The sequence below is a fragment of the Hyperoodon ampullatus genome (genome assembly GCF_949752795.1).
Source record: "Hyperoodon ampullatus genome assembly, chromosome: 11".
Lineage (NCBI taxonomy): Eukaryota > Metazoa > Chordata > Mammalia > Artiodactyla > Ziphiidae > Hyperoodon > Hyperoodon ampullatus.
Window position 1 is genome coordinate 94,930,074 of NC_136924.1, and position 27,701 is coordinate 94,957,774.

At 37.2% G+C, this 27,701-nt stretch overlaps 1 pseudogene across 1 annotated transcript; it reads left to right on the forward strand.

Annotated features, from left to right (window-relative positions):
* On the forward strand, window positions 1–26,698 carry LOC307059938 (killer cell lectin-like receptor subfamily B member 1B allele A; annotated as a pseudogene). The gene is made up of 6 exons: window positions 1–73; window positions 3,068–3,154; window positions 4,855–4,953; window positions 22,501–22,670; window positions 25,878–25,990; window positions 26,581–26,698. The product of its transcript is annotated as a killer cell lectin-like receptor subfamily B member 1B allele A (transcript).
* The last annotated feature ends 1,003 nt before the right edge of the window (window positions 26,699–27,701 follow it).

The following is a 27,701-nucleotide window of genomic DNA, read 5'->3' on the forward strand; positions in this document are numbered from 1 at the left end:
ATGGCTGGAGATATAATCTATGCTGATATCAAACATTCATCTTCAGAACATTCATCTTCACATCAGAGATCTGGTAAGTTGGATTTAGAACTCTTATTAAAATTAAAGTTTTGATTTTAATCTCCTTTATTTCTGTCCTGTGTCTCTATCTGTCTTAACTGGAAAGAGGAGACTGGATTCAAAGCAAAACTTACTGAATGCAAGAATAAGAGTGAATGTTTTTAATGACAACAAGTGTTATAAAGTTAATTGTAACTTTAGTCTTAATATGTAGAACTTTGCTTTTGGTTTTCATAGACCCTCTATTCCTTATATTTCTTGTGGTGAACATTTATTATACTCCCATGGTGACATCAATACTCATAACCCCTTTCTGCTCTACAGTTTTACTCATTGCCAATCAAATCTGCCCTTTTAAAATAATATGATCAACTCATTTACACTAAGAAAAATATCCCTGGCAATTATTCACATTGTTATTTAGCCTTTTGGAATTTGCATATTGGTAGGATAAAAATGTTAAGTTAAACTAAAGAGGCATAAGATGTTACTATTTCATTTCCTGAAGTTTAGAATTAACGACTATCTGAGTAATAGAATATGTTTGGAACCTGAGTAGATCAGCACGCAGCTAAAGATAAGATTGTAACCTTAAACACAAACCACCTCAGAAATAATAGATTTTCAAATCCAGTGTATTTATACATGAAGCCTTAAGGAAATGTCCATGTTGCATTTATATTCTCTTCTCTAGGGTAAGAATTTTTATATTGTAAAGTTTATAAAAATGTTTAAATAACTTAAAGTCTCCTCATGGTGCTTTGTCCTTGTGGAGTGAATCTGATGTTTTGCTTTTCTATTATTTCCCAAGAATATATTTTTTCTTCTATATTTATGCGTTTGCAGTTTTCAAGTGGATCTGGTGAGTTGTTTTCTCCAGTTGCAAGAGTCTGTTATTTCCTGTGTTTAAATATTATCTCTCTAACTTGCGGAATAGAGGCTTTTCTGCTTTATTTTCTCAATAGACTGGGAGCTTTCATTTTATATGAGTTAATGGAATTTCGTTTGAAAAATAACATGGACTAGAACTGTACTCTTATTCCCCCATTTCCCCCGAATCTCATATAATTGGTCCATTTTTCTAGAGGTTATTTTAACTCAGTTCAAACAACAAAACCAGTATTTTTGATTCTACATTCCAGGATTTAATTTCTTCTGTTTATGGAAAGAACATTACTCTTTTCCTGGTTTAAAGATTTTGGGACATCTTTAATGCTGTCCAGTCCAATATTCTAATCTTAAAAATGAAGAAATATGAATATATAAAAATTAAATTATCTACCTGCAGTCATGCTTATGACCAGAAGTCAAATATCATATTACTCTTTCACTGCATGTCTCTGTCGTGGATAAACGCAACTTCTGTTCTCATGTGTCATATCATTGAGGAGGGGAAGAACTATTTGATACATTGGATTGTAATGTCCTACAGAGTCCTACACAATTATCCCTGGCCTTTCTCTTCTAACTTGGTAAATTTCACTTATTTTGCTCTGGTTGTTGGCTTTCTCCTGCTCTTTAAAATTACCATATTCTTTCCCATTTCAGAGCCTCATATGTGTTGAAACCCTCTCCCTAATCCCTTAATCTTTGTACACCCAGCACCTCACACAGTACTAAGTACATAGCAGGCAATCGATAGATGCTTGGTAGGCGGATGAATAAATGGATGACTAAATAAGTGGATCTCATTTATACTAAACACTTTAAATATTGTAGGTTCATCAGTTCTCCAAGATATAAAACAAAGAGGGCTATCACCATGACACTGAGTGAAATCTCAGTAACAAAGTATGATTCCACTGAGAATATCCCAGGCTAAGATTCAGAAATTCATGCCTTTATAACCTTTGCTTCCGGGGTCTAAAAGAATGACCTAGTACCCCTTATATTAGTCCTTTCATGAACTCGGATGCTTTATTCTCCAGCTTTTTAGGTCTGTAATCCCAGTTCTTCACACTAGAAATGTGTGTTGGGATATTATCACATTCTTCTGGTGATGGCCTTGACTGACATACTTTGCATTGTTTTGCCTAATAAAAGAAAATACATGGATTTCTTTTAGTGTTTTGAGAATTAATAAATTCTCACTAAAGATGTTTTACTTAATAACAATAATAATGTGGACAAAACACTCTATAATAGGATTCCACTAAATAAACACTCAGGTTAATGTCTCAACACTTGGTTTTGTAATTGGTTATATTTCAACATCAGTTATAGTAGTACACTCTCAGTATATTGTATGTGTGTGTATATATATCACATATCTAGTGGAATTGATATACTGTAACTATCTGGGATAAGAGCCTATTGGTTTTAACTATCAACCCAAAGCTAAAAATGCCAGTTTCTTTTTATGATTTATTTATCTTTCGAGTACAAGAGATAGAGTAGATAGTGAACACAGTACTAATTTTGGTAGTCAAGACACCCAAGGTACAGTCTCAGCTCTGCTATCAAGTAACTGTGTGCTTGTGGACTTGAAATCCCCATTTTTAACATGCGAATGTTGGACAAGATTATCCCTAAAATTACTTTTATTTTAAAATGTATGATTTTATGAAATTACAGTTACATGTCACAGGAAATTGTATTGTATAAAGGAGGAGGCATGAAAGAATGGACCAATCCAAATAAGCGAGTGTTGTCAGTAAGCTTATTAGAGACTGGAGAATTTCACAGTCTTATATAAAAACTTAAGGATACAGAGAGTAAATCATAGTTAAGATTAATACTGAGGAATATGTATGGTAAATCAACAAGGGAAAATTTACATCTATTCACAGTTTTCTAGGCCCCCCTTTTCACAAACCAGGGGACCAAATATGCTGTGTGTGTGTGTCTGTGTGTGTGTGTGTGTAAAAGGAAGCTGGATCTACGTATTTCAAAGGAAAGTAACTCAAGGGCATAACTGACAAAGTTTATTCAGCCCTTCCCTACCTCTTACTACCTAAGGAATTATTTACTGGAATTATTTATTAGTGAAATCTATCCAATATTATAGATTCTCACCACCATGGAGTTTTCCTGAAAGTTGGATGTGCAATGATTATCATCCTTCTTGTAATAGTAATTGTGCTGAGCATTTTTGGTAAGTAATTATCAATACCATTTATTTATCCCAAAGTATTATTTTAGCACCACCTATTGTAATTGTGTTTGCTGTTCAAGTGGTTCCTATACATTATAACTTCACAAAAAGCATGAAATTTGATACACAATTAAAATTAGAGATTTTCCATAGAACTTCAGCTTGTGATATAATACATATTATGGATTCATTTCATTGATAAAGGAAAGAGATTAGATTTATATTTTATGACCAAAATCATAAAGTGCATTTTATGCACAATGCATTTCCCAATGCAGTTGATCGTGAGTTATACACCGTCTTCTCTGAAACTGTGGTCAGCGAAAGCAAATTAAATAATGAAGCATATTTCTGTTTAAGCTTATTCATATTAATTACTCCTGGACATCATCATCAATCTTGTATTCATGGATGGGAAATTTGTCTAAAATCAATCAATTCAATCAAGTATTTTAAAATTATACTCATATACTGTGGATATAGCTAAACATAGCCCAATTTCATGTGACAATTATTTTAATATTTTATTGAATAAATGCTTGGAGAAAAACTCCCAGATGATATATATATTCTAAGGAATTCAGATTTCCAGATTAAACCAAACTCTAGAACAGACAAAGGCCATGTCTACCTATGTTGCCCTTGTGAATGATATTAGTAATTATGAATGTCATTAGTAATTCAAGGTCAGTAGGCAGAGTCATAGAATTCTAGAACTGAATGGGGCTCTAGAAATCAGCAAGGTCAAACCTCCAGTTGAGGTGAACAATCCAAAGCCCAGAGTGATAAGTGGTTTGACTAGTTTAATGTAACTAGTCAATGGCTGAATTGGGGCTTTAACATTGAGGGGAGGAAGCAAAAATACTTAGCATTAAACATCTCTGCTGGGATTTCCCTGGTGGTCCAGTGGTTAAGACTCCACGCTTCCACTGCAGAGGGCATGGGTTCGATCCCTGGTCAGGGAACTAAGATCCCACCATGCCGGGCAGTGGGGCTAAAACAAAAACCAAGAAACCATCTCTTCTATGTTTCTTTTTGTTATAAGATAATAGATTTGTTTGTTATCGAAACAGTTTTTTGTTAGTAAAACAGATTTGTTTGTTACTACAATAGATTTTAAAGATTTAATTGCCTAATACACACTATTGTGAGATTATAAATTACCAAAAGTAATTTCAGTTAAGTGGCCATCAGAAAGACAGCTGTCTTCTTCATGGTCGAAAAATACTCTGGGCTCACCCTACCCTTCTATGTGTAGGATTTACATGCACAATCTCAAAAGGAACAGAATCATGAACTGAAATCAAAACACATAAAACCCTTTCCATGAATCAAGTGATACCGGATACAATTAATAAGAACTCACAAAATACAAACTATCCAAATGAGGCTTATATCCTGAGCTGGTTATTTTGTGTTTATTAAAATAAATATGAAAACTCCGAAAAAAAAAAAGTGAGTATCCTTCTGGTCCCAGGTCATATTTTTCCAATTCCCCTAAAGTTAACATTAATAAGATTAACAAGAATGCTTGCAAAGGAACGTCCAAATCTTGGAAAAAGTAATGTTATTTTTCCCTCTAAATTTTTAATCATTTAAATTACTATGGGGTTTCCACATTAATGAACTTCAGAGTCTCTAGAACCCAATGATTTTCTGCTTTGTATTTAATACGGAAAATATGTTTCTTCTTTTATTAGTTATCCAGTTCAAATCTGCAAGACATACTAAAGTAAATAATGAATCAAAAGAGAAATACTGTACTGGGCAAAATAAATCTGAAACAAGCACCTCAATAGGTAATGTTATTTTATATTGCCTAATTCCTGAGTAAACAAGTATGGACAGTAGTGTGGATTTTACTTGGGTATATCTGAATAAAGAGGAGATTCCTCTACCCCTACAGAGGGATGGTTTAGATCACTGTTTTTCAGGGACCTATTACAGTCCTTGACAAAAATATTTAAAGATCCAAGACAAATGAGAAAAATAAGCTTATATAATGAGTTGTAAATGAATTTAGAGGTATTACATTGGAATAATTGCATTTTCTTTTTTAAACTTCTTTTGGGACATGTTCAGGCACAGAATGTAATCAAAATATTTTCATTCTTAAAATTCATGATCATATCAGGTAGGTTTTTGTCAATTTTTAATGTTATTACATGTAAAAAACTGTAAATGGTAATCTTTATCTTGCTTTCTCATCTGAGTGTATTTACCTACTTTTTAAATTCAAGAAGACACTCAGTCATTTGTCCTTTCTGTTTTCTTTTTCTTTCCAGCTGTTTTCTTTATTATTTTTAATCCGTTAATTTAATTCTATATTGAAAAATGATATACCTTTCTTTGTTTGAACATCCATATATAACTCTATTAGAAAGACTTACCAGTCCATGTTATAGGGTACATTCAAATTCTAGGAATTCATTAAAACTTTAAAATAGATTTTAATGTTCCCAAGCCCACTTGACCACATTCTAAAAACTTTAATTTTTTTTAACTAGTGAGACTATGAGGGCAAATTCTGTAGGACATTATCCCCAGAACAAAAGCGTATTACTGTACTCCTATACCATTGATACAAGTGGCAACAGTGGTATTTAATACACCTCTAGCTTTAAATTCTGTCTACCTTGTTTTCTAATCCTTCTATTGTTACAGATAATCCTATCTAAAACAGGTCCTAGAATCCTAGTTTCAATCCAGCAGGAAAGGATACCAATTCTAAATTTGTTTCATCTTAATAAAATAATATTTTATTGATTTGAGTCCTCTCCCTCTTTTTCTTGATGAGTCTGGCTAATGGTTTATCAATTTTGCTTATCTTCTCAAAGAACCAGCTTTTAGTTTTACTGATCTTCACTATTGTTTTCTTTGTTTCTATTTCATTTATTTCTGCTCTGATCTTTATGATTTCTTTCATTCTACTAACTTTGGTTTTGTTTGTTCTTCTTTCTCTAGTTCCTTTAGGTGTAAGTTTAGATTGTTTATTTGAGATTTTTCTTCTTTCTTGAGGTAGGCTTGTATTGACCTATGGTCAACTAATCTATGACAAAGGAGGCAAGGATATACAACGGAGAAAAGACAGTCTCTTCAATAAGTGGTGCTGGGAAAACTGGACAGCTACAGGTAAAAGAATGAAATTAGAACACTCCCTAACACCATACACAAAAATAAACTCAAAATGGATTAGAGACATAAATGTAAGACCGGACACTATAAAACGCTTAGAGGAAAACATATGAAGAACACTCTTTGACATAAATCATAGCAAGATCTTTTTTGATCCACCTCCTAGAGTAATGGAAATAAAAACAAAAATTAAAAATGGGACCGACGGGCTCGGGAGGAAGATGGCGGAAGAGTAAGACGCGGAGATCACCTTCCTCCCCACAGATACATCAGAAATTCATATACACGTGGAACAACTCCAACAGAACACCTACTGAACGCTGACAGAAGACCTCAGACCCCCCAAAAGGCAAGAAACTCCCCACATACCTGGGTAGGTCAAAAGAAAAAAAGAATAAACAGAGACAATAGGATATGGACGGGACCTGCACCAGTGGGAGGGAGCCGTGAAGGAGGGAAGGTTTCTACACACTACAAGCCCCTTCGAGGGCGGAGATTGCAGGTGGCGGAGGGGGAAAGCTTCGGAGTAGCGGAGGAGAGCACAGCAACAGGGGTGTGGAGGGCAAAGCAGAGAGATTTTGGCACAGAGGATCGGTGCCCTCAGGCACACACCAGCCCGAGAGGCTTGTCTGCTCGGCCGCCAGGGCGGGCGGGGCTGGGAGCTGAGGCTCGGGTATCGGCTTTCAGTCGGAGCGCAGGGAGAGGACTGGGGCTGGCGGCAGGAAGAGACCCTGAAGGGGTTAGTGCTAGCCCGGAGGGAGTCCGGGGAAAGGGTCTGGAGCTACCGGAGAGGCAAGAGACTTTTTTCCCTTTTGTTGCCTGGTGCGCGAGGAGAGGGCATTCCCCTCCCTCCCCTCTGCCTGAGTGAGCCAGAGCCCCCGAATCAGCGGCTCCTTTAAACCCGTCCTGTCTGAGCGAAGAACGGGCGCCCTCCGGCGACCTACGCGCAGAGGCGGGGCCAGGTCCAAGGCTGAGACCCGGGAGTTGTGAGAGCAGAGACAGGGAAATCTCTCTGTGCAGCCTCGGAGGCAGCGGATTAAAGCTCCACGGTCCATTTGATGTGCCCTGCGTCTGTGGAGTGCATGAATGGACAGCGAATCATCCCAAATTGAGGAAGTGGACTTTGAGGACAAGATTTAAGACTTTCCCCCCTTTTTTCCTCTTTTTACAACGAATTATCTCAAATTAAGGAGGTGGACTTAGCAAGATTTCAGACTTTTCGCCCTTTTCCTCTTTTTACAACGAATAATCCCAAATCGAGGAGGTGGACTTGGAGAGCAAGATTTTTGATTTTTCCCCCTGCTCTCTTTTTGTGAATGTGTATGTGTAATCTTCTGTGTAAGATTCTCTCTGTATAACTTGGCTTCCACCATATATCCCAGGGTTCTATCGGTCCGTGTTTTTTTCAAAAATTACTTTTTAATTTTAATAACGCTACTATATTTCATACTTTATTCTATTTTACTTTACCTGCTCTTTCTTTTTTTCCTCCCTTCCCTTCCTCCCTCCCTCCCTCCGCTCCTCCTTTCCTTCTTTCTTTTTCTTTCCTCCATCCCTCCAGCCCTCCCACCCTTCTTCTTTCCACTTTCTTTTTCTTTCCTTCCTCCCTCCCTTCCTCCCTCCTGTCTTTCTTTCTTTCTTTCCTTCCTCCCTCCCTCCCTCCCTTCTTCCATTCACTCTTCCTTTTGCTTTCATTCCTCCCTCCCTCCCTCCTTTCTTTCCTTCTTTCTTTCCATCCTTCCTCCCTCCCTCCCTCCCTCCTTTCTTTCTTCCTTCCTTCCTTTCTTCCCTTCTTCCTTTCTTTCAATCTCTCTTTCTTTCTTCTACTAATTATTTCTTTCTACTTTTTCTCACTGTTATTCTGAGCCGGGTGGATGAAAGGTTCTTGGTGCTGCAGCCAGGAGTTAGTGCTGTGCCTCTGAAGTGGGAGAGCCAACTTCAGGACACGGGTCCACAAGAGACCTCCCAGCTCCACATAATATCAAGCAGCGAAAATCTCCCAGGGATCTCCATCTCAACACCAGCACCCAGCTTCAGTCAACGACCAGCAAGCTACAGTGCTGGTCACCCTATGCCAAGCAACTAGCAAGGCAGGAACACAACCCCACCCATTAGCAGAGAGGCTACCTAAAAACATAATAAGGCCACAGGCACCCCAAAACACACCACCAGACGTGGACCTGTCCACCAGAAAGACAAGATCGAGCCTCAACCACCAGAAAACAGGCATTAATCCCCCCCACCAGGAAGCCTACACAACCTACTGAAACAACCTTAGCCACGGGGGACAGACACCAAAAACAACGGGAACTACGAATCTGCAGCCTGCAAAAAGGAGACCCCAAACACAGTAACATAAGCAAAATGAGAAAGCAGAAAAACACACAGCAGGTGAAGGAGCAAGATAAAAACCTACCAGACCTGACAAATGAAGAGGTAGTAGGCAGTCTACCTGAAAAAGAATTCAGAATAATGATAGTAAAGCTGATCCAAGATTCTATTTCCGAGATACAAAATCTTGGAACTAGAATAGACAATATGCAAGAAGCAGTTAACAAGGACCTAGAAGAACTAAAGATGAATCAAGCATCAATTAAAAACACAATAAATGAAATGAAAAATACTCTAGATGGGATCAATAGCAGAATAACTGAGGCAGAAGAACGGATAAGTGAGGTGGAAGATAAAATAGTGGAAATAACTGATGCAGAGCAAAATAAAGAAAAAAGAATGAAAAGAACAGAGGACAGTCTCAGAGACCTCTGGGACAACATTAAACGCACCAACATTCGAATTATAGGGGTTCCAGAAGAAGAAGAGAAAAAGAAAGGGACTGAGAAAATATTTGACGAGATTATAGTTGAAAACTTCCCTAATATGGGGAAGGAAATAGTTAATCAAGTCCAGGAGGCACAGAGAGTCCCATACAGAATAAATCCAAGCAGAAATACGCCAAGACACATATTAATCAAACTATCAAAAATTAAACACAAAGAAATCATATTAAAAGCAGCAAGGGAAAAACAACAAATAACACACAAGGGCATCCCCATCAGGTTAACAGCTGATCTCTCAGCAGAAACTCTACAAGCCAGAAGGGAGTGGCAGGACATAATTAAAGTGATGAAGGAGAGAAACCTGCAACCAAGATTACTCTACCCAGCAAGGATCTCATTCAGATTTGATGGAGAAATTAAAACCTTTACAGACAAGCAAAAGCTGAGAGAGTTCAGCACCACCAAACCAGCTTTACAACAAATGCTAAAGGAACTTCTCTAGGCAAGAAACACAACAGAAGGACTATACCTACAATAACGAACCCAAAGCAATTAAGGAAATGGGAATAGGAACATACATATCAATAATTACCTTAAATGTAAATGGACTAAATGCTCCCACCAAAAGACACAGATTGGCTGAATGGATACAAAAACAAGACCCATATATATGCTGTCTACAAGAGACCCACTTCAGACCTAGAGACACATACAGATTGAAAGTAAGGGGATGGAAGAAGATATTCCATGCAAATGGAAATCAAAAGAAAGCTGGAGTAGCAATTCTTATATCAGACAAAATAGACTTTAAAATAAAGACTATTAGAAGAGACAAAGAAGGGCACTACATAATGATAAAGGGATCGATCCAAGAAGAAGATATAACAATTGTAAATATTTATGCACCCAACATAGGAGCACCTCAATACATAAGGCAAATACTAACAGCCATAAAAGGGGAAATCGACAGTAACACAATCATAGTAGGGGACTTTAACACCCCACTTTCACCAATGGACAGATCATCCAAAATGAAAATAAAAAAGGAAACACAAGCTTTAAATGATACATTAAACAAGATGGACTTAATTGATATTGATAGGACATTCCATCCAAAAACAACAGAATACACATTTTTCTCAAGTGCTCATGGAACATTCTCCAGGATAGATCATATCTTGGGTCACAAATCCAGCCTTGGTAAATTTAAGAAAATTGAAATTGTATCAAGTATCTTTTCCGAACACAATGCTATGAGACTAGACATCAATTACAGGAAAAGATCTGTAAAAAATACAAACACATGGAGGCTAAACAATGCACTACTCAATAACGAAGTGATCACTGAAGAAATCAAAGAGGAAATTAAGAAATACTTAGAAACAAATGACAATGGAGACACGACGACCCAAAACCTATGGGACGCAGCAAAAGCAGTTCTAAGGGGGAAGTTTATAGCAATACAATCCCACCTTAAGAAACAGGAAACATTTCGAGTAAACAACCTGACCCTGCACCTAAAGCAATTAGAGAAAGAAGAACAAAAAACCCCAAAGTTAACAGAAGGAAGGAAATCATAAAGATCAGATCAGAAATAAATGAAAAAGAAATGAAGGAAACGATAGCAAAGATCAACCAAACTAAAAGCTGGTTCTTTGAGAAGATAAACAAAATTGACAAACCATTAGCCAGACTCATCAAGAAAAGAAGGGAGAAGACTCAAATCAGTAGAATTAGAAATGAAAAAGGAGAAGTAACAACTGACACTGTAGAAATACAAAACATCATGAGAGATTACTATAAGCAACTCTATGCCAATAAAATGGACAACCTAGAAGAAATGGACAAATTCTTAGAAATGCACAACCTACCAAGACTGACTCAGGAAGAAATAGAAAATATGAATAGACCAATCACAAGCACTGAAATTGAAACTGTGATTAAAAATCTCCCAACAAACAAAAGCCCAGGACCAGATGGCTTCACAGGCGAATTCTATCAAACATTTAGAGAAGAGCTAACACCCATCCTTCTCAAACTCTTCCAAACAATATCAGAGGAAGGAACACTCCCGAACTCATTCTACGAGGCCACCATCACCTTGATACCAAAACCAGGCAAGGATGTCACAAAGAAAGAAAACTACAGGCCAATATCACTGATGAACATAGATGCAAAAATCCTCAACAAAATCCTAGCAAACAGAATGCAACAGCACATTAAAAGGATCATACACCATGATCAAGTGGGGTTTATTCCAGGAATGCAAGGATTCTTCAATATACGCAAATCAATCAATGTGATACACCATATTAACAAGTTGAAGGAGAAAAACCATATGATCATCTCAATAGATGCAGAGAAAGCTTTCGACAAAATTCAACACCCATTTATGATAAAAACCCTGCAGAAAGTAGGCATAGAGGGAACTTTCCTCAACATAATAAAGGCCATATATGACAAACCCACAGCCAACATTGTCCTCAATGGTGAAAAAACTGAAACCATTTCCACTAAGATCAGGAACAAGACAAGGCTGCCCACTCTCACCACTCTTATTCAACCTAGTTTTGGAAGTTTTAGCCACAGCAATCAGAGAAGAAAAGGAAATAAAAGGAATCCAAATTGGAAAAGAAGAAGTAAAGCTGTCACTGTTTGCAGATGACATGATACTATACATAGAGAATCCTAAAGATGCTACCGAAAAACTACTAGAGCTAATCAATGAATTTGGTAAAGTAGCAGGATACAAAATTAATGCACAGAAATCTCTGGCATTCCTGTACACTAATGATGAAAAATCTGAAAATGAAATCAAGAAAACACTCCCATTTACCATTGCAACAAAAAGAATAAAATATCTAGGAATAAACCTACCTAAGGAGACAAAAGACCTGTATGCAGAAAATTATAAGACACTGATGAAAGAAATTAAAGATGATATAAATAGATGGAGAGATATACCATGCTCCTGGATTGGAAGAATCAATATTGTGAAAATGACTCTACTACCCAAAGCAATCTACAGATTCAATGCAATCCCTATCAAACTACCACTGGCATTTTTCACAGAAGTAGAACAAAAAATTTCAAAATTTGTTTGGAAAAACAAAAGACCCCGAATAGCCAAAGCAATCTTGAGAACGAAAAACGGAGCTGGAGGAATCAGGCTGCCTTACTTCAGACTATACTACAAAGCTACAGTAATTAAGACAGTGTGGTACTGGCATAAAAACAGAAAGATAGATCAGTGGATCAGGATAGAAAGCCCAGAGATAAACCCACGCACATATGGCCAACTTATCTTTGATAAAGGAGGCAGGAATGTACAGTGGAGAAAGGACAGCCTCTTCAATAAGTGGTGCTGGGAAAACTGGACAGGGACATGTAAAAGTATGAGATTAGATCATTCCCTAACACCATACACAAAAATAAGCTCAAAATGGATTAAAGACCTAAATGTAAGGCCAGAAACTATCAAACTCTTAGAGGAAAACATAGGTAGAACACTCTATGACATAAATCACAGCAAGATCCTTTTGGACCCACCTCCTAGAGAAATGGAACTAAAAACAAAGATATACAAATGGGACCTAATGAAACTTCAAAGCTTTTGCACAGGAAAGGAAACCATAAACAAGACCAAAAGACAACCCTCAGAATGGGAGAAAATATTTGCAAATGAAGCAACTGACAAAGGATTAATCTCCAAAATTTATAAACAGCTCATGCAGCTCAATAGCAAAAAAGCAAACAACCCAATCCAAAAATGGGCAGAAGACTTAAATAGGCATTTCTCCAAAGAAGATATACGGACTGCCAACAAACACATGAAAGAATGCTCAACATCATTAATCATTAGAGAAATGCAAATCAAAACTACAATGAGATATCATCTCACACCAGTCAGAATGGCCATCATCAAGAAATCTAGAAACAATAAATGCTGGAGAGGGTGTGGGGAAAAGGGAACACTCTTGCACTGCTGGTGGGAATGTGAATTGGTACAGCCACTATGGAGAACAGTATGGAGGTTCCTTAAAAAACTAAAAATAGAACTACCATATGACCCAGCAATCCCACTACTAGGCATATACCCTGAGAAAACCATAATTCAAAAAGAGACATGTACCAAAATGTTCATTGCAGCTCTATTCACAATAGCCCGGAGCTGGAAACAACCTAAGTGTCCATCATCGGATGAATGGATAAAGAAGATGTGGCACATATATACAATGGAATATTACTCAGCCATAAAAAGAAACGAAACTGAGCTATTTGTAATGAGGTGGATAGACCTAGAGTCTGTCATACAGAGTGAAGTAAGTCAGAAAGAGAAAGACAAATACCGTATGCTAACACATATATATGGAATTTAAAAAAAAAAAATGTCATGAAGAACCTAGGGGTAAAACGGGAATAAAGACACAGACCTACTTGAGAATGGACTTGAGGATATGGGGAGGGGGAAGGGTAAGCTGTGACAAAGGGAAAGAGAGGCATGGACATATATACACTACCAAACGTAAGGTAGATAGATAGTGGGAAGCAGCCGCAGAGCACAGGGAGATCAGCTCGGTGCTTTGTGACCGCCTGGAGGGGTGGGATGGGGAGGGTGGGAGGGAGGGAGATGCATGAGGGAAGGGATGTGGGAACAGATGTATATGTATGACTGATTCACTTTGTTATAAAGCAGAAACTAATAAAAAAAATTAAAAAAAAAAGGGACCTAGTGAAACTTCAAAGCTTTTGCAAAGGAAAGGAAACTACAAACAAGACGGAAAGGCAACCCTCAGAATAGGAGAAAATATTTGCAAATGAATCAACAGACAAAGGATTAATCTCCAAAATGTATAAACAGCTCATGCAGCTCAAATTAAAAAAACAAACAACCCAATCAAAAAATGGGCAGAAGACCTAAATAGACATTTCTCCAAAGAAGACATACAGATGGCCAAGAAGCACATGAAAAGCTGCTCAACATCACTAATTACTAGAGAAATGCAGATCAAAACTACAATGAGGTATCACCTCACACCAGTTAGAATGGGCATCATCAGAAAATCTACAAACAACAAATGCTGGAGAGGGTGTGGAGAAAAGGGAACCCTCTTGCACTGTTGGTGGGAATGTAAATTGATACAGCCACTACGGAGAACAGTATTGAGTTTCCTTAGAAAACTAAAAATAGAATTGCCATATGACCCAGCAATCCCACTACTGGGCATATAGCCTGAGAAAACCATAGTTCAAAAAGACACATGCACCCTCATGTTCATTGCAGCACTATTTACAATAGCCAGGTCGTGGAAGCAACCTAACTGCCCATCCACAGATGAATGGATAAAGAAGATGTGGCACATATATATGATGGAATATTACTCAGCCATAAAAAGGAACGAAATTGGGTCAATTGTAGAGACATGGATGGATCTAGAGACTGTCATACAGAGTGAAGTAAGTCAGAAAGAGAAAAACAAATATCGTATATTAATGCATATATGTGGAACCTAGAAAAATGGTACAGATGAACCAGTTTGCCGGGCAGAAATAGACACAGAGATGTAGAGAACAAACATATGGACGTCAAGGGCGGAAAGTGGCCGAGGTGGTGATGGTGGTATGAATTGGGAGATTGGGATTGACATATATACACTAATATATATAAAATGGTTAACTAATAAGAACTTGCTATATAAAAAAATAAATTAAATAAAATTCAAAAAAAATAAATTAAATAATAGAATAGACTTAAAGTATGTAAAGTAAAACTTAATAGAGCTAGTCAGCCATCATTCCTAATTCTTTGTCTACCTTCTCTGTATTTTATTTCTAAGACTTAAATTAGATGTTCGATAGGCCTTTGCTTTCTATCTTCCATTTCACTTAACCTCTCATTTTTGTCCTCATGGTTGTCAATTTTTTTTTTTTTTTTTCAGTACGCAGGCCTCTCACTGTTGTGGCCTCTCACGTTGTGGAGCACAGGCTCCAGATGCACAGGCTCAGCGGCCATGGCTCACGGGCCTAGCCACTCCGTGGCATGTGGGATCTTCCCACACCGGGGCACGAACCCATGTCCCCTGCATTGGCAGGCAGACTCTCAACCACTGCGCCACCAGGGAAGCCCTGATTGTCAATTTGTGCTGAATTCTTGGCAATGTTTTCAGATATACATTGTGGTTCACAAATTCTCTCTGTTCCTGTTTCTAAGCTGCAGGCTCATTCACTGAGTCTAATTTCAATGATTGTAATTTTCAAACCTAAGGACTTAGTTTCAAACCCTCCAGTTAGCTTGTGATAGTCTCCTCTTATCTGATCATTTTGTAATTTATTCTTTTATTTCTTAAAATAATGTAAACATTATTATTTATGATACATATAATTATTTAAATATCTAAAGTCCTCAGTGACCAAATCTCTTGTTTGTATTTCCTGCTAAAAAATGTTGGCTTGTTTTATAAAGTATTTGATTTTTTAAAATTTGACTGATTCTGATACATTTCTCCAAAAAGTGTTGATTTTTCTTGGTATGGTTTGATTCATTTAAATTTCTATTTTGGGGGCAGCTGTTTAAATCTCAAGTCAGTTTTTTTTTTCTTTTTTCTTTTCTTTTCTTTTTTTAATCTTTAGCTGTAATCTAGCTTCCACATTCATCAGCCAGGGACTTAGAAAATTTTTATACACAGCAGTTGATGCACACCTTTTATTTTTTTCTTTTATGGAATTTACTCTTTATTTTCAACATCTGTTGTTGCCCCAAATTCTGCTCTCTGGTTATTCAGACTAGAGAGACTTCAAATTGTCTACCAAAATTTTGCTCATTCTACATGGCACCAACATTGGTCTGTCTTAGGCTAAAAGTTGTAAAAATGGGAAATTTCTAGATTGTCATACCTTGTTTCAAGTGTCAGCTACTCTCCAAAATCTGCCTGCTTTTTTTACTCTTCAATGGCTTCAAGTCATTGTGTGTATGTATATGTGTGTTTTTTTTTTTTATTTATTTTTTATTTTTTATTTTTTTTTTATTAGTTTCTGCTTTATAACAAAGTGAATCAGTCATACATATACATCTGTTCCCACATCCCCTCCCTCATGCATCTCCCTCCCTCCCACCCTCCCCATCCCACCCCTCCAGGCGGTCACAAAGCACCGAGCTGATCTCCCCGTGCTCTGCGGCTACTTCCCACTATCTATCTACCTTACGTTTGGTAGTATATATATGTCCATGCCTCTCTTTCCCTTTGTCACAGCTTACCCTTCCCCCTCCCCATATCCTCAAGTCCATTCTCAAGTAGGTCTGTGTCTTTATTCCCGTTTTACCCCTAGGTTCTTCATGACATTTTTTTTTTTTAAATTCCATATATATGTGTTAGCATACGGTATTTGTCTTTCTCTTTCTGACTTACTTCACTCTGTATGACAGACTCTAGGTCTATCCACCTCATTACAAATAGCTCAGTTTCGTTTCTTTTTATGGCTGAGTAATATTCCATTGTATATATGTGCCACATCTTCTTTATCCATTCATCCGATGATGGACACTTAGGTTGTTTCCAGCTCCGGGCTATTGTGAATAGAGCTGCAATGAACATTTTGGTACATGTCTCTTTTTGAATTATGGTTTTCTCAGGGTATATGCCTAGTAGTGGGATTGCTGGGTCATATGGTAGTTCTATTTTTAGTTTTTTAAGGAACCTCCATACTGTTCTCCATAGTGGCTGTACCAATTCACATTCCCACCAGCAGTGCAAGAGTGTTCCCTTTTCCCCACACCCTCTCCAGCATTTATTGTTTCTAGATTTCTTGATGATGGCCATTCTGACTGGTGTGAGATGATATCTCATTGTAGTTTTGATTTGCATTTCTCTAATGATTAATGATGTTGAGCATTCTTTCATGTGTTTGTTGGCAGTCCGTATATCTTCTTTGGAGAAATGCCTATTTAAGTCTTCTGCCCATTTTTGGATTGGGTTGTTTGCTTTTTTGCTATTGAGCTGCATGAGCTGTTTATAAATTTTGGAGATTAATCCTTTGTCAGTTGCTTCATTTGCAAATATTTTCTCCCATTCTGAGGGTTGTCTTTTGGTCTTGTTTATGGTTTCCTTTCCTGTGCAAAAGCTTTGAAGTTTCATTAGGTCCCATTTGTATATCTTTGTTTTTAGTTCCATTTCTCTAGGAGGTGGGTCCAAAAGGATCTTGCTGTGATTTATGTCATAGAGTGTTCTACCTATGTTTTCCTCTAAGAGTTTGATAGTTTCTGGCCTTACATTTAGGTCTTTAATCCATTTTGAGCTTATTTTTGTGTATGGTGTTAGGGAATGATCTAATCTCATACTTTTACATGTCCCTGTCCAGTTTTCCCAGCACCACTTATTGAAGAGGCTGTCCTTTCTCCACTGTACATTCCTGCCTCCTTTATCAAAGATAAGTTGGCCATATGTGCGTGGGTTTATCTCTGGGCTTTCTATCCTGATCCACTGATCTATCTTTCTGTTTTTATGCCAGTACCACACTGTCTTAATTACTGTAGCTTTGTAGTATAGTCTGAAGTAAGGCAGCCTGATTCCTCCAGCTCCGTTTTTCGTTCTCAAGATTGCTTTGGCTATTCGGGGTCTTTTGTTTTTCCAAACAAATTTTGAAATTTTTTGTTCTACTTCTGTGAAAAATGCCAGTGGTAGTTTGATAGGGATTGCATTGAATCTGTAGATTGCTTTGGGTAGTAGAGTCATTTTCACAATATTGATTCTTCCAATCCAGGAGCATGGTATATCTCTCCATCTATTTATATCATCTTTAATTTCTTTCATCAGTGTCTTATAATTTTCTGCATGCAGGTCTTTTGTCTCCTTAGGTAGGTTTATTCCTAGATATTTTATTCTTTTTGTTGCAATGGTAAATGGGAGTGTTTTCTTGATTTCATTTTCAGATTTTTCATCATTAGTGTACAGGAATGCCAGAGATTTCTGTGCATTAATTTTGTATCCTGCTACTTTACCAAATTCATTGATTAGCTCTAGTAGTTTTTCGGTAGCATCTTTAGGATTCTCTATGTATAGTATCATGTCATCTGCAAACAGTGACAGCTTTACTTCTTCTTTTCCAATTTGGATTCCTTTTATTTCCTTTTCTTCTCTGATTGCTGTGGCTAAAACTTCCAAAACTATGTTGAATAAGAGTGGTGAGAGTGGGCAGCCTTGTCTTGTTCCTGATCTTAGTGGAAATGGTTTCAGTTTTTCACCATTGAGGACAATGTTGGCTGTGGGTTTGTCATATATGGCCTTTATTATGTTGAGGAAAGTTCCCTCTATGCCTACTTTCTGCAGGGTTTTTATCATAAATGGGTGTTGAATTTTGTCGAAAGCTTTCTCTGCATCTATTGAGATGATCATATGGTTTTTCTCCTTCAACTTGTTAATATGGTGTATCACATTGATTGATTTGCGTATATTGAAGAATCCTTGCATTCCTGGAATAAACCCTACTTGATCATGGTGTATGATCCTTTTAATGTGCTGTTGGATTCTGTTTGCTAGTATTTTGTTGAGGATTTTTGCATCTATGTTCATCAGTGATATTGGCCTGTAGTTTTCTTTCTTTGTGACATCCTTGCCTGGTTTTGGTATCAAGGTGATGGTGGCCTCGTAGAATGAGTTTGGGAGTGTTCCTTCCTCTGATATTGTTTGGAAGAGTTTGAGAAGGATGGGTGTTAGCTCTTCTCTAAATGTTTGATAGAATTCGCCTGTGAAGCCATCTGGTCCTGGGCTTTTGTTTGATGGAAGATTTTTAATCACAGTTTCAATTTCAGTGCTTGTGATTGGTCTATTCATATTTTCTATTTCTTCCTGAGTCAGTCTTGGTAGGTTGTGCATTTCTAAGAATTTGTCCATTTCTTCCAGGTTGTCCATTTTATTGGCATAGAGTTGCTTATAGTAATCTCTCATGATCTTTTGTATTTCTGCAGTGTCAGTTGTTACTTCTCCTTTTTCATTTCTAATTCTACTGATTTGAGTCTTCTCCCTTCTTTTCTTGATGAGTCTGGCTAATGGTTTGTCAATTTTGTTTATCTTCTCAAAGAACCAGCTTTTAGTTTGGTTGATCTTTGCTATCGTTTCCTTCATTTCTTTTTCATTTATTTCTGATCTGATCTTTATGATTTCTTTCCTTCTGCTAACTTTGGGGGTTTTTTGTTCTTCTTTCTCTAATTGCTTTAGGTGCAGCGTCAGGTTGTTTACTCGAAATGTTTCCTGTTTCTTAAGGTGGGATTGTATTGCTATAAACTTCCCCCTTAGAACTGCTTTTGCTGCGTCCCATAGGTTTTGGGTCGTCGTGTCTCCATTGTCATTTGTTTCTAAGTATTTCTTAATTTCCTCTTTGATTTCTTCAGTGATCACTTCATTATTGAGTAGTGTATTGTTTAGCCTCCATGTGTTTGTATTTTTTACAGATCTTTTCCTGTAATTGATATCTAGTCTCATAGCATTGTGGTCAGAAAAGATACTTGATACAATTTCAATTTTCTTAAATTTACCAAGGCTTGATTTGTGACCCAAGATATGATCTATCCTGGAGAATGTTCCATGAGCACTTGAGAAAAATGTGTATTCTGTTGTTTTTGGATGGAATGTCCTATAAATATCAATTAAGTCCATCTTGTTTAATGTATCATTTAAAGCTTGTGTTTCCTTATTTATTTTCATTTTGGATGATCTGTCCATTGGTGAAAGTGGGGTGTTAAAGTCCCCTACTATGATTGTGTTACTGTCGATTTCCCCTTTTATGGCTGTTAGTATTTGCCTTATGTATTGAGGTGCTCCTATGTTGGGTGCATAAATATTTACAATTGTTATATCTTCTTCTTGGATCGATCCCTTTATCGTTATGTAGTGTCCTTCTTTGTCTCTTCTAATAGTCTTTATTTTAAAGTCTATTTTGTCTGATATAAGAATTGCTACTCCAGCTTTCTTTTGATTTCCATTTGCATGGAATATCTTTTTCCATCCCCTTACTTTCAATCTCTATGTGTCTCTAGGTCTGAAGTGGGTCTCTTGTAGACAGCATATATATGGGTCTTGTTTTTGTATCCATTCAGCCACTCTGCGTCTTTTGGTGGGAGCATTTAGTCCATTTACATTTAAGGTAATTATTGATATGTATGTTCCTATTCCCATTTCCTTAATTGCTTTGGGTTCGTTATTGTAGGTATAGTCCTTCTGTTGTGTTTCTTGCCTAGAGAAGTTCCTTTAGCATTTGTTGTAAAGCTGGTTTGGTGGTGCTGAACTCTCTCAGCTTTTGCTTGTCTGTAAAGGTTTTAATTTCTCCATCAAATCTGAATGAGATCCTTGCTGGGTAGAGTAATCTTGGTTGCAGGTTTCTCTCCTTCATCACTTTAATTATGTCCTGCCACTCCCTTCTGGCTTGTAGAGTTTCTGCTGAGAGATCAGCTGTTATCCTGATGGGGATTCCCTTGTGTGTTATTTGTTGTTTTTCCCTTGCTGCTTTTAATATGATTTCTTTGTGTTTAATTTTTGATAGTTTGATTAATATGTGTCTTGGCGTATTTCTGCTTGGATTTATTCTGTATGGGACTCTCTGTGCCTCCTGGACTTGATTAACTATTTCCTTCCCCATATTAGGGAAGTTTTCAACTATAATCTCGTCAAATATTTTCTCAGTCCCTTTCTTTTTCTCTTCTTCTTCTGGAACCCCTATAATTCGAATGTTGGTGCGTTTAATGTTGTCCCAGAGGTCTCTGAGACTGTCCTCTGTTCTTTTCATTCTTTTTTCTTTATTTTGCTCTGCATCAGTTATTTCCACTATTTTATCTTCCACCTCACTTATCCGTTCTTCTGCCTCAGTTATTCTGCTATTGATCCCATCTAGAGTATTTTTCATTTCATTTATTGTGTTTTTAATCGATGCTTGATTCATCTTTAGTTCTTCTAGGTCCTTGTTAACTGTTTCTTGCATATTGTCTATTCTATTTCCAAGATTTTGGATCTGGGAAATAGAATCTTGGATCAGCTTTACTATCATTATTCTGAATTCTTTTTCAGGTAGACTGCCTATTACCTCTTCATTTGTTAGGTCTGGTAGGTTTTTATCTTGCTCCTTCACCTGCTGTGTGTTTTTCTGCTTTCTCATTTTGCTTATGTTACTGTGTTTGGGGTCTCCTTTTTGCAGGCTGCAGATTCGTAGTTCCCGTTGTTTTTGGTGTCTGTCCCCCGTGGCTAAGGTTGTTTCAGTAGGTTGTGTAGGCTTCCTGGTGGGGGGGATTAATGCCTGTTTTCTGGTGGTTGAGGCTCGATCTTGTCTTTCTGGTGGACAGGTCCACGTCTGGTGGTGTGTTTTGGGGTGCCTGTGGCCTTATTATGTTTTTAGGTATCCTCTCTGCTAATGGGTGGGGTTGTGTTCCTGCCTTGCTAGTTGCTTGGCATAGGGTGACCAGCACTGTAGCTTGCTGGTCGTTGACTGAAGCTGGGTGCTGGTGTTGAGATGGAGATCCCTGGGAGATTTTCGCTGCTTGATATTATGTGGAGCTGGGAGGTCTCTTGTGGACCCGTGTCCTGAAGTTGGCTCTCCCACTTCAGAGGCACAGCACTAACTCCTGGCTGCAGCACCAAGAGCCTTTCATCCACCCGGCCAGGTATGTGGGGAGTTTCTTGCCTTTTGGGGGTTCTGAGGTCTTCTGTCAGCGTTCAGTAGGTGTTCTGTTGGAGTTGTTCCACGTGTAGATGAATTTCTGATGTATCTCGCAGCGCGAAGCCGGCTTTGTGCTTCCCTCCCTCCTTCTCCGCGGCCGCCCCTATATGTGTGTTTTTAAAGAATATTTATTTCAGGGGACAATAAATTATTGGTATGTGTAGGATACCTATGTGTCATCATCTAAGTCTACTGGCAAATATTATAAATTAGATCTATCTGTTACCAGCACATTTTTGGATGCCAAGACCCATTTGTACATGGGTAGATAATGAGTTTTGGGGGACATTTATTACACAAATTTTTCCCAAGAAAAATTCTTCCAGTGTGATATATAATTCTCAAAATGTCTGGTTCATTGGCAGACCACTAATTAAATTCTCTAATTTCTACTTTTCCTCCAAATTTTTATCTCCCTGAGGCTTGGATGTCCATTGCTTTATCCTAGTGTCTGTGCATTGCCTAGCTGATAGAAAGCATAATATATTTTTAAGAGAGTTAAACTAAATGGAGAAAGAAAAAAGAAACAAGAAAGAGAAAGAAACAATATACACATATTGCAATTCTGTTCATCTTTATTTTTTTTCAAAATCCACCTGGAGGAAAGCACTTACTTTTGTCAAAAAAAGCTCAGGCCATAATTTAACACATTTTGAGAAGCTTTAATTAGTATACACACAGTATTAGGGATACAGTCACAAGTTCCTTTTAATTACTTATCCTTTTTCCTTCCAGTTTCTTTTAACTCTTCTACTACTAGTAAATCATGCCCCTCTGAAGACTGGAAGCTACATGGGGGGAAATGTTACTGGGTTGTTGAAAGTGATAAATCTTGGGATGAAAGTGAAAATGACTGTGTCATGAAAAATTCACATCTCATGGTGATCCGAGACTTCATTGATATGGTGAGATATAAAATTTGGAGATTATAGCATCCTTCACAACTGCAATACCTTCTTTGTGTTACAAATTTGAAAATTTCTGTGATATAAATTTTTTAAACCTCATTGCTATTAACTACACAATTATTGGTTGAATGAATCATTGAACTATATTATTATTTTAAGCTTTTTTTGTTTTGTTTTGGCTAGGTATAAGAGGAATTCATTTGGTATTATATACCTAAGTTCTTCTCTACAAGGGATCCCCACTGTTTACTAGATTTCATTTTAAATGTATGACATAAAATATCTATCTCATCTCCCATGTTTAATCCATTGCTCACAAAGGTTGTAATCAGATTGCATGGCAGCTGAAATTAAAGATGATGTTGGGGGAAAGGAAATACAGCAGAGTCCTCATTAGGTTTTGCTCTTTGTTGAAGAAAACTAGTATTTTTCTAGCTCTGGCTTAATTTAGATTGAAATTTTGCTACAAGAAGGTTGGACACTAAACCTCCTAAATAAGGCCAGTATTGATTTTATTTTTATAAATTTATTTTTAATTTTCTGGCTGCGTTGGGTCTTCGTTGCTATGCGTGGGCTTTTGCTAGTTGCGGCGAGCAGGGGTTGCTCTTCCTTGCAACGCACGGGCCTCTCATTGTGGTGGCTTCTCTTGCTGCAGAGCATGGGCTCTAGCCCTTAAAGCCCATTATAGTGATCAATTATACACGTGAATGCAACAAGACAAACACTGATAGAACTGAAAGGGGAAATGGATAAATCCCCAATTATAGTTGGAGATGTCAACACTCTTCTCTGAGTAACTGACAAAACAAGTAGATAATAAACAAACAAACAAACAAACAAATAAATAAATCTGAACAACACTATCAACCAATTACACCTAACGGATTTTACAGAATACTATCCAGCAGAATACACATTTTTTTCCAAAGAACTGTCATGAAGACAGATCATATTTTAGGACCTAAAAATTTACAAATACAGATATCACACAGAGTATGTCTCAGACCATAACAAAATTAAACTGAAAATTATAAACAGAAACATGTTTGGAAATATCCCACACATTTGAAAGTTAAACATCACACTTCTAAATAATGTATGGGTCAAAGAGGAAGCATCAGGGCAAATTTTTTTAAAACATATTTTGAGTTGAATGAAAATAACAATATAATGTCAAAATTCATGGGTTTCAATTTAAGCAGTTTAGAGGGAAATTTATAGCATCAAATGCTTATATTTGAAAAGAAGATAATGTAGAATCATTACTCTGAGCTTCTACTTAAAAAAAAAAAAAAAAAAACCTACAAAAAGAGCAAACTAACCCAAAGAAAGCAGGAGAATGGAAGACTTACACTACTCAATTTCAAGTCTTACTATAAAGCTAAATTTATAAATATGGTATAGTGTTGGCAAAGAAGAGATTTATAGATCAACAAAACTGAATAGAGAGGCCAGAAATAGACCCACACAAATATAGTCAACTGATTTCTTTTGACCGTAATGCAAAGATAATTCAGTGGAGAAACACCATTCTCTCTTTTACATGCCTAATGACTATTTTCCAACAAACAGCTTTGTCGTTTAGCATATGAGTTAAGCTTCATGTGACAGAGTTCCAGAATTGCTGTAGCTGAAACAAATGGATGTTTACTTTATTCATTGAATCTATGACACTTTCAATTATAAGATGTATCATTGGTACCCTTAAAAGAAACAGTGCAATTAAAAAGCAAAAACTAAGCTGCCAATTAAACTACCATAAGCCATAGATTGTTCAATGTTTCCAAAGTCAAAGTGTTAAAATAGGGGAAAGAGCTATCTTAGAATATATGTAATAAGTTATGTCACTCACATTGTAGTCTAAACTGCTATGAGATTTCTGCTCCCATCAGTAGGGTGCTGTGTCTACTTGTTTCTGATTGGTTCACCACTAGAACCAATCACAGTTCACAGTCTAGCCATCAGGGGAGAAGAAAATGATGAATAGAAGGATATGAACTTACTCTTTAAATGCTTAATTAGAATTTCAGTATTCGTTGATTCTATCCCATTAGTCAGAAATTAGGTCAGTCACATTGTCACACTTAGCCAAAAGGGAGGCTGGGAAATGTCACCTTTATTATGGCTGGCCATATACTTTGGCTCGGGGGTTATGTCACTGTACAAAAGAGACATTAAAAACCTATGAACAGGGCTTCCCTGCTGGTGCAGTGGTTGGGAGTCCGCCTGCTAATGCAGGGGACGCGAGTTCATGCCCCGGTCTGGGAGGATCCCACATGCCGCGGAGAGGCTGGGCCCGTGAGCCATGGCCACTGAGCCTGTGCGTCCGGAGCCTGTGCTCTGCAATGGGAGAGGCCGCAGCGGTGAGAGGCCCGCGTACAGCAAAAAAAAATAAAATAAAATAAAATAAAATAAAATAAAAATAAATCTATGAACAGGGCCTTCCCTGACAGTCCAGTGGTTAAGACTTCGCCTTCCAATGCAGGGGGTGTGCGTTCGATCCCTGGTCGGGAGCTAAGATCCTACATGCCTCGTGGCCAAAAAACCAAAGCGTGAAACAGAAGCAATATTGTAACTAATTCAATAAAGACTTTAAAATGGTCCACACCAAAAAAATCTTTACAAAAACCAAAAACAAACAAAAAAAACCTATGAACAGTATGTGTCCCATCAGCTCAGAGATTGCTTTCTTTCTGTAACTTTCCCTGTGTATTCTCTTGCTTCTAGATATTATTTCATACTTGTATTTAGTAGCAATCATTAACATTTATGCAAGGAGCATTTATCATGTGCCAGGAAGTGTTTAATAATATTATTATTTATTAACAAAACAATAATGGCTCTTTGAGATAGTACTGTTATAAACTGAATTTTAGTGATTGGAAAAATACAGAAGTAAAAAGATTGAATAACTGTGCAAAGATGTGTGGTAGTAAATAGTAGTGCTAGGACTCAAATCAGGGAGCTGGACTCCACAGCTTTAGTATCTACTAACATTGTGCATAATTGCTGTTTAGCGGTCATCCCATCAAGTTGCAGTAGTTTTTCCCTCCACTGTGATCTATTTGAAAGCATGGAGCATGTCTAACCTGTTCATTCCCAGCTTCTAGTGCAGTGCCAAGCACATAGAAGGTGCACGTGCGCTATTTTTCTTGCATCTGTCAGAATCACTTTGTTTCATGTAACATTTCCTATTCTCCTTAGAGTTTCCTATGGCAGAACCTACAGGCTTCAACCTCTTATTGAGTTGGTTTGAGGATCCCTCCTGGAGAGGAATTATGGACCTGGGTGGACAATAGCCCTTTTGACCCCCAGCTGTAAATTTGTTGCATTTTTTGTGGTTTTAATCCCATATTGTATGTGACAAGATAGAGACGTTTGACATTGTTGGCCCTGAACTGATAGAACAGGTATAAATTTCCTGACTTTTACACTCTGATAAATATTTCTATAAAATGGTTCACACAGAAAGTTGAGAAAGAAAAGAAATCTCCCTCCAGCCACTCAGAAGATTTATGTGAGAAACAGGATTAGCCCTGCTGCCTGATTTTGTCTTTTTATCTAAAAGGTAAATTAGCAGGTATAAACTCTCTTATGAGTGCACATGTTTAGTTTACAAAACATAACTTTCTGCTTATTTCTTACAGTGATCAATTTTTAAATGATAAAAAAGTCAGAGGTAATATTTTAGCTATCTCTAATGAACTATTAACTTCTCTGGAGAGAGGTTTTGAGAAATAAAGCTAAATGTGGGAAGAATTGCTTTACCCATCATACTGTTGTGTATTTAAATTGTTTGAATGATTATATTTTCACCAAAAAATTAAAAAATATTTCCTTTTAAGTCTCTTGACATATGCATATATTCATGGCTGACGTAAAGGTAACCACTTGCTTTTTTCTATAGGTTTTCAAAGAAAGAAAATAAGCCACAGACCAGGAGTATGAAATGTGCCCTGGTGTCTTATACTGAGATAGTTCAAGAACGTTGTGAGAAACAACACCAGTGGATTTGTCAACTGTAATCCACTCTGCAGAAAATTGGTCTCTATTTGTCTGACTGAGAGACACCACATGAAGCTTGAGCTCAGATCATAAGAAAGTTCAGAGGGTTGCATGTGTCCTAGAGGGCTGTGTGTGTGTGTCCATTTATGATTCATGTGGCTATAGTATTATTTCTCAGAAGTGTGGAAAGGGCAATAGAGAAAATAAAATGTTTTAGAAATGAGTAGATATGATGAATAGATTTTTACATGTGAATGATCAATGTAGTTATTCAATCATCCGTCTTGTTTTGCCAGTATTTTTGGAACTTCATTCTTTATCTTTTCTGCATCTTCCCTCTATGATATCCTTAGCTAATCACCTACATTCTCATGATTTCAACTACCACATACAATGTAATGCCTATCAAAGTTATATCTCTAGTCCAGATCGTTCCCTGATCACTAGACCTGTATACCATCCTGCCTGTTTAACGTAGCAAATCTACAATCTCAAAGGTACTCCGACCTCAACATATAAAAATAATTCATTAAATTTCACCATAAAAGGAACCATCTTCCAGCACTCCATATCTCAATAAAGGATATGCCATACAAGACAATTATGCCATCTATAAACCAGCTGTGGTCTTGTTATTACCCTCTCTCACACACACACCTCTAGGCTGCTATCCCCTTTCCTTATCATATCACCAAGTTTTATTTATTTTTTTATTAAATCTCTCTCAAACTTGTCTTCCTCTCTCCACCACCCCTTTCATGATCTTAATACAAAGGTACTAAAATATTAAATAACTGCAATAACAACATCTTCCTGTTTTACTTTTCTTCCATTTCAATCATTCCCTGCCTTGAATTCTGTGATATTTTTAAAAATATATACTGACAATGCAATCTTCCCTTTAAAAAATACCTCAATATCTTCCTTATAATAATACCAAATTCCATAACATGGCCTAGAAATCCCTATCAGGTTTAGCCTTTCCTTACATATTCTGTCTCTTCCTACACCAAACACCCAAAC